Raw genomic sequence first — 10888 nt, 5'->3', positions numbered from 1 at the left:
CCAGGCCCCCTTGGTGAGTTTCTGGGGGAGCTTGACACACTTGTCTCACACTTCCCTGTTGATGACTCTGCACTTATCCTTCTCGGTGACTTCAACATCCACACTGACAAGCTAGATCCTCTTCTTTCTTTCCTCTCCTCCTTTGACCTTCACCTCTCACCCTCTCCTCCTACCCACAAGGCCAGCCACCAGCTGGACCTTATCTTTACTAGACACTGTCCTATTTCCAATCTCTCTTTTACTCCCCTCCAGCTCTCTGACCACTACTTCATGTCCTTCTCTCTCTCCCTCTCTTCACCCCCCATCCCCTACCCACATGGTTTCCAACCGTAGACACCTCCGTTCTCTCTCTCCGTCGCTGATCATTCTTCCTCTGTTACCTCTATCCTCCCTACACCTAAATCTTTCTCTCTCCTCCCCTCTGACACTGCTACTGATCGTCTTCTCTCTACCCTCTCCTCTTCTCTGGACAATCTCTGTCCCCTCACCTCCAGGCCTGCACGGGCAACTCCACCTGCCCCTTGGCTGTCCGACTCAGTACGTACTGACAGACAGAGCCTGAGAGTGGCAGAGCGCAAATAGAGAACAGGCAAAGTTCCAGAGGACCTTCTCAACTCCCAATCTCTTCTTTCCACTTTCTCCTCCTCCCTTTCTGCTGCTAAGGCTGCCTTCTATTGCTCTAAAATCCTATCCTCTGCCTCTAATCCTAAGAAACTCTTTGAAACCTTCTCTACACTTCTTCAACCTCCTCCTCCTCCTACTTCCTCCCTTCTCCCTGATGACTTCGCTAACTTCTCTGACAAGAAGGTAAACGACATCAGATCCTCTTTTTCTCATCACCCGGTTAGCGCTCCTTGCACTATCCCACCCTCTGCACCCTCCCTCACCTCTCCATGTCCCACCCTATCCCACCTCGCTCCCCTCTCCCCCGACGAGGTGCTAAACCTCATCACATCCAGTCGCCCCACCACAGGCTCCCTTGACCCGGTCCCCTCCCCTCTTCTTCAGTCTATAGCACCTGAACTCCTCTCCTATCTAACCCATCTCATCAACACCTCCCTCCAGGCAGGATGCTTTCCATCTGCCTTCAAGACTGCTAGAGTCACCCCCCTTCTCAAGAAACCATCACTTAACCCCTCTGATGTCAAAAACTATAGACTGGTTTCCCTTCTACCCTTTCTATCCAAAACTCTCTAACGTGCTGTCTTTAGCCAACTTTCTTTGTATCTCCACCAGAACAACCTCCTGGACCCCAACCAGTCTGGTTTCAGGGTGGGTCACTCGACAGAGACGGCCCTCCTTGCAGTGACAGAATCGCTGCATTCTGCGAGAGCAAACTCTCTCTCCTCTGTCCTGATACTCCTGGACTTGTCAGCTGCTTTCAACACAGTGAACCACCAGATCCTCCTCTCTACCTTCGAGGGGCTGGGTGTCACGGGCTCTGCACTCTCAATGTTTGCATCCTACCTGACGGGTCACTCCTACCAGGTGACATGGAGGGGATCTGTGTCAGAGCCTCACAGACTGACTACAGGCGTTCCACAAGGTTTGGTTCTGGGTCATCTCCTTTACTCCCTGTACACGACATCCCTGGGTTCTGTTATTCACTCGCATGACTTCTCTTATCATTGTTATGCCGATGACACCCAGCTGATCTTGTCCTTACCTCCCTCTGACACACAAGTAGAGACACACATTGCTGCATGCTTGACTGAGATCTCGGAGTGGATGGCGACACACAACCTGAAGCTCAATCTGGACAAGACAGAGCGGATGTTCCTCCCGGAGAAAGGCCACTTGCACCGAGACCTGGCCATTACCATTGACAACACTGTGGTGACGCCAACTTGGACTGCGAGGAATCTGGGTGTGATCCTGGACGACCAACTGTCATTTGCTGAAAAAGTTGCATCAGTTTCTCGCTCCTGCAGATTTCTCCTCTATAACATCAGGAGGATTCGCCCATTCCTTACTGATGAGACGGTACAGGTGCTCATCCAGGCTGTGGTCATCTCCCGGCTGGACTACGACAACTGCCTCCTTGCTGGCACCCCAGCATCGGCCATCAGACCTCTGGAGCTTGTTCAGAAAGTTGCAGCTCGTCTGGTTTTCAACCACCCTACGTTCTCCCACACAACTCCCCTTCTCATGTCCGTACACTGGCTCCCAGTAGCTGCTCGCATCCAGTTTAAGACTCTGGTGCTAGCCTACAGGGCCATGGTCAAGCCCTACACCACCGTCTGACCACTTCGCTCTGCTGCCTCGGGACGCCTGGTTGCCCCGTCGCTCAGAGGCCCCTGCTGCCGATCGACCCGGTCACGGATCTTTTCTGTCCTGCCCCACAGTGGTGAAATGAACTCCCCACTGATGTCAGGACAGCGGAGTCGCTGCCCATCTTTCAGCGCAGGTTGAAAACTCACCTCTTCAAGAACTACTACCCTGTTACTTCTTCTTAGCACTTATTGTATTCACTCATTTTAAAAAAAAATCTCCTACTTGCGCTTTTACTTTAGCTCTGGTTTTGCTCTTAGATGCTTGTTTAGATGCACTTATGACCTCTGATGACTAGTAGTTCTCCTGATCTCCTACGTTAAATGATGCACTTATTGTAAGTCGCTTTGGATAAAAGCGTCAGCTAAATGACTAATGTAATGTAATGTATGTCCCCCTGGTGAAACTCCTCACTGTCAGGTGAAAAGACGCGGCTGGTGACTCCACATGTATGGGAGGAGGCATGTGGCAGTCTGCAGCCCTCCTCGGATCAGCAGAGGGGGTGGAGCAGTGACTGGTACAGCTCGGAAGAGTGGGGTAATTGGCCAAGTACAATTAGGGAGAAAAAGAGGAGAACATTTTTGAAAAAGAAAAAAAAAGTAGCACAGCAGTGGAGTTACTCAAAGGAAGAAGTTAAGCGTGGCACCTTCTGAATAACGTCAACACATCTTCTCAATAACGACAACACATCACACAGCAGTCGTGCAAGCCGTGATGGACACCCTGAGTCAGAAGAAGAAGATAAGGGGTAATGAAGCATCAGCAGCACCCGTCCTCAACAGGATCAGTATCGGTGCTGATTTGCAGTGATCGGGGGTCTGTTCTCATCAAACATCGATCGGTATGAGCAGGCAGTTGGCAAATCGAAGTAAAAATCAATATTAGTATTGCAGTTTTGTTTTGTTTTTTTCTCATGCTGACCCAGTATCACTGCAGGAGACAGACACTTAATATATTTTCATAAGGACTTGATGGAAAAATCAATATTTTCTCCGGTACTCTTTGGCTAAGTGTAATCCGTTTCCAGACGTGGACAAACAAACAAACAAACAAAGCCACTGCACAATATAAACAAGTAAGTATGAAGAACAATGAGGGATGCAGCATCCTCATGTCTTCTAGAGACATGAAGTTCCTTCAGATCACCACCGCTCAGCAGGGTACAGCATCTATCGAACAGTAAATGCTCATCACGACATCACGCCAGAACTCTTCCACATTCAACCAATTTCACACTTGCCATCCCCTGGCCCGTGGCAATAATTAATGTATTCTGTCTCAGTCGTGCTTGACTCGTCAGTGTCCTCTTTCAAAGACAAGCGTGGGTGGAGGGGAGCCGGTGGTTGGCTTGCTCTATCAGCGTCGGGAAGAGCAGGTCCAATCTCTAAGTGGGCCGAGCCGCATGTAATCCTATCAAAACGGAGATCCCGTGACCTCATCTGGAAAGCAGAGCCTCAGTCGGTCTGGGACGTCTTCAGTTAGGAGATTTCATCAGACACTGATGCCATTACCAAGTGGGGGGGATGGGGAGGGTAGAGGAAAAAAATGGAGAGGGGGTGGGTGGAAAGAGAGAGCGAGAGAGAGGGGGGAGCGAGAGAGAAAGAGGCGGAGATTGTGTGATACAGAAACGGTATTAATAAGGCAGCAGTAAATGGACAAAGCAGGAAGGAAGAGGGGGGTGTTGGTTTATGAGTGGCTGCAGGGAAGCAATAAGGAAAAATACGAAGTCAAAAAAATACAATAAGGATGAAGAGAAGTGGAAGGGTATCAAGGAATGACTAATGAGAGAAGTGGGGAAATGGGACAGGAGTCAAGAGAGGGCTACAGCATCCCAGCACCATGTCCCCTATAGAAGACATCTTTCAAAGCAACTGTACTGCATACCCCCCCCCCATCTGAAGAGCTCCATAGCAGCAGATGCAAACTTCAGAAGCATAGATAATGTTCACCATTGCACCATGCATATTCATACCGCAGCTGCAGCAGGTTGACTTTGGCTTTTCTGGTCCGCACCGCCCAGAATCATGAATACAAATATTGACTTCAATCAATTTCATGCACAACTTTAGACAAAGGGGAAGGGGTTCTCCTCGGTTTACACTGACTTTTTCAGGTCCGTGTCTCCAATGGCAAAAAAAAAACAAAAACAACCAAAGAATAGAACTGAACGTGTATAAATACAAAGAGGGGAAAAACGTATATTTTGGTGGTTTAGAAAGAACAAAACTGTCAAACGTTTCTGAGACCCCTCTCGCTGGTTGTTTGCAGATCTAGAGTGTGTCGTATGTGTTGCCCTTTAACCCTCTTGAATGACACTGATGCCTGTTTGAGAGAGAACACAGCACTTACAAGACAGGATGTGTTTCATACTATCAAATGCACCCCTTTATCAAACGCACCCCTTTATCAGACACACCCCTTTACACTTGGTGACCTGCTCAGTTTAGAATGTCCCTGCATGTTACTGCACATTTCTGTTTTGTGGCCATTTCCCCACCGAATGCCTCGTGTTGCTGCACAATTTCAAAACCACAGTTAGAGTACAGTAACGCACATCTGCTGCCAACGTGACACCAGAAAATGAAATTACTCATTGACAAAGAATAAGCACAGCAGTCCTTATTACAAGAAAAAAAAGACATGAAACACAATATTTAACCAGCAGGGACATCATGCACCTGCACTGTAGAGAATGAAAAGCCCAGAGCATACAAAGAGCCTTTCTGCCCTACTGCCACATGTCACCGCCATCATGCCGCATGGCGTATTCATGCTTTAGCTGTAAACTGTCTGTTTGTTTGCTTACATGACACAACAATTTCTCCTCTATAACATCAGGAGGATTCGCCCATTCCTCACCGACGAGACGGCACAAGTGCTCATCCAGGCTCTGGTCATCTCCCGGCTGGACTACAGCAACTCCCTCCTTGCCGGTGCCCCGACATTGGCCATCAGACCTCTGGAGCTTGTTCAGAAAGCTGCAGCTCGTCTGGTGTTCAACCGCCCTGAGTTCTCCCACACACCTCCCCTTCTCATGTCCCTACACTGGCTCCCAGTAGCTGCTCGCATCCAGTTTAAGACTCTGGTGCTAGCCTACAGGGCAGTGAAAGGAACAGCTCCTTCCTATCTCCAGGCCATGGTCAAGCCCTACACCCCCGCCCGACCACTTCGCTCTGCTGCCTCGGGACGCCTGGTTGCCCCGTCGCTCAGAGGTCCCTGCTGCCGATCGACCCGGGCACGGCTCTTTTCTGTCCTGGCCCCACAGTGGTGGAATGAACTCCCCACTGATGTCAGGACAGCGGAGTTGCTGCCCATCTTTCAGCACAGGTTGAAAACTCCCCTCTTTAAGAACTACTACCATGTTACTTGTTCTTAGCACTTATTGTATTCACTCATTTAAAAACAAAAAAAATCGCTTTCTTGCAAAGCTTTTACTTTAGCACTGGTATTGCTCTTAGATGCACCTATGACCCCTGATGACTAGTAGTTCTCCTGATCTCCTACGTTAAATGATGCACTTATTGTAAGTCGCTTTGGATAAAAGCGTCAGCTATATGACTGTAATGTCATGTAATGTAAATGTAAATGTAACTCACCGTGCTGACTCACTTCATCTGTATGAGGGCGCCCAGTCTGTACTGCATTGTCACTGGAATAGCAAAGTACGCAATGTTCTTTATGCCATGGAGCAGTGGTGGGCAGTCCTCTACACAGCGAGAGCCATGTGTGCAAAGGTTTCTATTCCATCCAAACCATATCAGCTGATTTTCATTTAATACTCCCCCCCCCCGTGTTGAAAGTGTACACATGAGTAAAATGAGCTCGCATAACATTTGAATTGGTATGAAAATCGTGATGCGCATCACCGCTACCTTAAGGAGGATATGAAAGCACTTGAGCATGAGATTCTTTTGACTTTAAGGAGAATTCTACTGCATGAAGTTGGCTGGGGCAAGAGAAACGGGGTCAGTGCAGGTGAGGGATGGATCTGAATCCAAAAGGGAACGTTAAAAAAAACACTTGAAATCAATGGCAAGTGGGCTGAAGGATGTAATCAGCTGATCTAATGTTTTGTTTCTGCAAGGCCAGCATGCAGGATAACTGCTGTAACCTCTGGTTTGTCTACAAATCGCTTTGCTACACAGATTTCCAGTTGACTTGATGGTGCCTATCAGTCACTCCCTGCCTCTGGAGGTGCACTTCACGGATGAGTCAGTAGCTCCTGTCCTGCATCCTCTCGCTGCTTCTGGCGGCGGTGCAGAGTGCTTTAACTGCCCCAGGCAGGTGGCACTCCACAATGGACCAGTTCACAGCCACCCACTGAAAACTGTTCATGCAAAGCAAACTCCATGAAATGGAAAAGACAAGTATTCTGCTGCAACACAGAAAAGACAAGTATTCTGCTGCAACACAAAAAAGACAAGTATTCTGCTGCAACACAAAAAAGACAAGTATTCTGCTGCAACACAAAAAAGACAAGTATTCTGCTGCAACACAAAAAAGACACGTATTCTGCTGCAACACAAAAAAGACACGTATTCTGCTCCAACACAGAAAAGACAAGTATTCTGCTGCAACACAGAAAAGACAAGTATTCTGCTCCAACACAAAAAAGACAAGTATTCTGCTCCAACACAAAAAAGACACGTATTCTGCTGCAACACAAAAAAGACAAGTATTCTGCTGCAACACAGAAAAGACAAGTATTCTGCTCCAACACAAAAAAGACAAGTATTCTGCTCCAACACAGAAAAGACAAGTATTCTGCTGCAACACAAAAAAGACAAGTATTCTGCTGCAACACAGAAAAGACAAGTATTCTGCTCCAACACAAAAAAGACAAGTATTCTGCTCCAACACAGAAAAGACAAGTATTCTGCTCCAACACAAAAAAGACAAGTATTCTGCTCCAACACAAAAAAGACAAGTATTCTGCTGCAACACAAAAAAGCGACTTGTGGGAACTCCACAGCGCGTATCTGCATGTGTTCCTGCTAGTGAAGAAAAAACGATGATGAACGTGTCTCTCCTACATAAGAATACCTACGCTTAGTGAATGGCTTATAGTTTAATTAATGTATTAACAGAAAACACGCACGCACACACGCACGGACCCGGAAACCATTCAAACTTTGACGGAATAACACGTAAACTTGCACATTCATAACGAGGTCTCCTTGGGATACTCATCGTAAAATGAAGAAAACAACAACAACAATAATAATAATAATAATAACAAATATAATAATAATAATAATATAATAACAAATATTTAATAATAATAATATTATTAACAACAATAATAATCATCATCAAACTTGCAGCTGGTTAAAGAGGATGGGGAACATTTAAAATGACCAGACCAGTGTGCACGCGGTCAGCATGTCTGCCTCGTGAGATGAAGAAAGTAACTACTTACCATTATTTAGGGGCAGACGTGCAGGGGACTAGGCTGAGGATGTCCCGTTGCATCAGATTCGTCATTTTGCTTTAAGGATATATATTCTCTCTCTCTCTCTCTCTCTCTCTCTCTCTCTCTCTCTCTCTCTCTCTCTCTCTCTCTCTCTCTCTCTAGTATCCCACAGCAGAAAAGGATCTGAGGTAATTGCCGGTGCTCAGCAATGGTTTTTCGATGCAGTCTCTCTCTGCAGTACTTCAGGAAAGGGGGGAAGGGAGAGAGGGGAGGGAGGGGGGAGGGAGGGAGGGAGAGAGGGGGGGGTAGACAGACAGACAGAGCGAGAGCGAGGGGGGGACAGACAGTCAGACAGTGCGAGAGTGAGAGAGAGAGAGAAAGAGAGAGAGAAATCGGCAGACAGAAACAGCCAGCACAATCAGTATAATGGTATTTGATTGAGTGAGCTTGGAGTGAGGTGGGCAGTCCGACTAATGGAGCAGTCTCGTTATAAATGACCGCGAGACGTGGAACTGCGACGTGTTTATGGTGAAGACCAAACAAACAAGAAACCAAACAGACAAGAAACCAAAGTGTTTATGGTGAAGACCAAAAAAACAAGAAACCAAACAGACAAGAAACCAAAGTGGTTATGGTGAAGACCAAAAAACAAGAAACCAAACAGACAAGAAACCAAAGTGTTTATGGTGAAGACCAAACAAACAAGAAACCAAACAGACAAGAAACCAAAGTGTTTATGGTGAAGACCAAACAAACAAGAAACCAAACAGACAAGAAACCAAAGTGTTTATGGTGAAGACCAAACAAACAAGAAACCAAACAGACAAGAAACCAAAGTGTTTATGGTGAAGACACAACAAACAAGAAACCAAACAGAAAAGAAACCAAAGCAGGTTCCTGTTCAGCACCACAGCCAGGACGCGAACCCGTATCTCCCACTCCGCAAGCGACAATGTTAACCAGTCGACTAAAGGGTCCGACCCGTTAGCAAAGGGCCAACGTGTCTACTTATCCATGCACTTTACACTATACACGGAGTAATACGGTGGTGAGCCTATACTATAGGTATTACGACGAGAGGCCAGTAGGCGTGCTCTGAAGCGGATGTACGTAAGTAGAACTGAAGTCGGTTAGGACTCGCACGCACGGTTGTTGTTCGTTGTTCCTGAATAAAGTTCATAAAAAGGACTACCCGCCAGTCTCCTCATCAGTATAAACCACAACATAGTGTCAGAAGTGGCGGCGTTTGATGTTTAATCACCGAAGAAGACGAGAGACCGAGAGAAGAGAGTGGTGAGCTTGTCGCAAAGTCCCAGTGACTAAACGTAAACGTGTTGGGCGTGACGGCGCTAAAGTCAATAGTGTTTGGGGTTACGCTACCGCGGAAGAGAACACTTAATGGAACAGTTTAAGTCACCTTCTCCGTTCGTATTAATAGGCAACATATGTGAAAACTGGCGCAGATGGGAGCAAAGATATAGGTTGTACATGAGGGCAACTGAAATGTCGAAAAAGGAAAAGGAGGTGCAAGTGGCAATATTACTGCACACGCTAGGCGAAGAAGCGCTCAAGGTGCGCAACACACTTGATATAGCCAGGGCCGAGCCTGAAGACGTGCAGGTGGATCACATATCGCAGGCTTTCAGAGACTACTGTACGCCAAAGAACAACGTGGTATTTGCGAGGCACCAGTTTTGGACGTATGCAATGCAAGAACCGATGCACATTGACAAATCTGTCACAGAGCTAAAACACAGGAGCAAAGACTGTGAGTTCGGAATAACCGAAAATGACATGCTGAGAGACAAACTCGTTTTCAGTGTTATAGATAAGCATCTGAAAGAGAAACTGCTGAGAGAACCTAACCTGACTTTAACTAAAGCCATTGATATTCGCATGGCATCAGATAGCCAAGGAGCAAATCAGCATAATGGTGTGCGCAAAGAAGGAAGATGAGGTGCATGCAATAACGGAGGCAACAAGACCAATAAGGCAAAATAAAGCTAATGTCAACAAAACAGCGTTCAATTCTCATCATAAAAAAGAGAAATATGTCAACCAAACAAAAGTATGCAACAGATGCGGAAAGACACATGGCCCAAAAGCATGTCCAGCCTATGGAATGAAGTGCAGAGCTTGTGGGAAGGGCAATCCCTTTGCCAAGATGTACAGAATGAAAGGAGTGCAAGCAGTGCAGACAGTGGATTCACTATTTGTGGGCAGTCCGAAGTGCACCCAGGTAAATACACTGAGTAAAGCTAGTGATATACCGTGGCAAACTACTTTGTCAATTAGAGGAGTGCCCATCATCTTTAAACTAGACACGGGTGCTGACGCTAGTGTTCTCCCTCTAGAACAAGTCAGAAAACTCCCAGGCAAAGTACGCCTTAGTCCCATAAACAGTATTAAGAACTTATGGAGGTAACCAGATAAAGCCAGCCAGTAGCACCTACCTGAAATACAGTACTGAATGAAGAGAGTCCAAGCTCCAGTTCTATGTCATTAAGCAGTCAGCATCTCCAATTCTTGGAAGAGCAGCATGTGAGGAGTTGAACTTGGTGAGACATGTTGATGAAATCAAGGAGAGCTCACCTGCAACCAAAGAAGAGCTGGTGAGGCAGTATCCAGAGGTATTCCAGGGGCTTGGGGAGTTCCCTGGTGAGCATCATATTCACATTGACCCAGAAGTGACCCCCGTGATCCATGGCTGCAGAAAAATCTCGCTTGCCATCATGGACAAACTGAAAAAGACACAGTCAGCTGGAAAAAGCTGATGTCATCACTCCAGTCACAGAACCGACACAGTGGGTGAACAGCTTGGCAATAACAGAAAAGAAAAATGGCTCACTCAGATTTTGCCTTGATCCTCGCGAGCTGAACAAAGCCATCAGATGACATCACTACTCCACACCGACACCTACAGATGTCCAAAGCAGACTGTCTGGCAAGAAAATATTTACAATACTCGATGAAAAAGACAGATACTGGCAAATTAAGCTGAACAGAGCGTCGTCACTGTTTGTCAGTACTAAACCACAGGCTTGGACTCAAAATGCAGATTCAGTTCACAAAATCCAGTCATTTTAATCGGAAAGAGGTCGGTACACATGTGATCAGATAACAAGGCAACAGTGTCCAAATCGGCAGGCGAAAGACGAGGTCAAAAAAGGCAAAAACAGGTCAGGAAACTATAGGGCTCAAGAA

The sequence above is a fragment of the Lampris incognitus genome, chromosome 1, assembly GCF_029633865.1.
Source record: "Lampris incognitus isolate fLamInc1 chromosome 1, fLamInc1.hap2, whole genome shotgun sequence".
Classification (NCBI taxonomy): domain Eukaryota; kingdom Metazoa; phylum Chordata; class Actinopteri; order Lampriformes; family Lampridae; genus Lampris; species Lampris incognitus.
The sequence above is the reverse complement of the archived record's forward strand: the minus strand, read 5'-3'. Positions refer to the sequence as shown.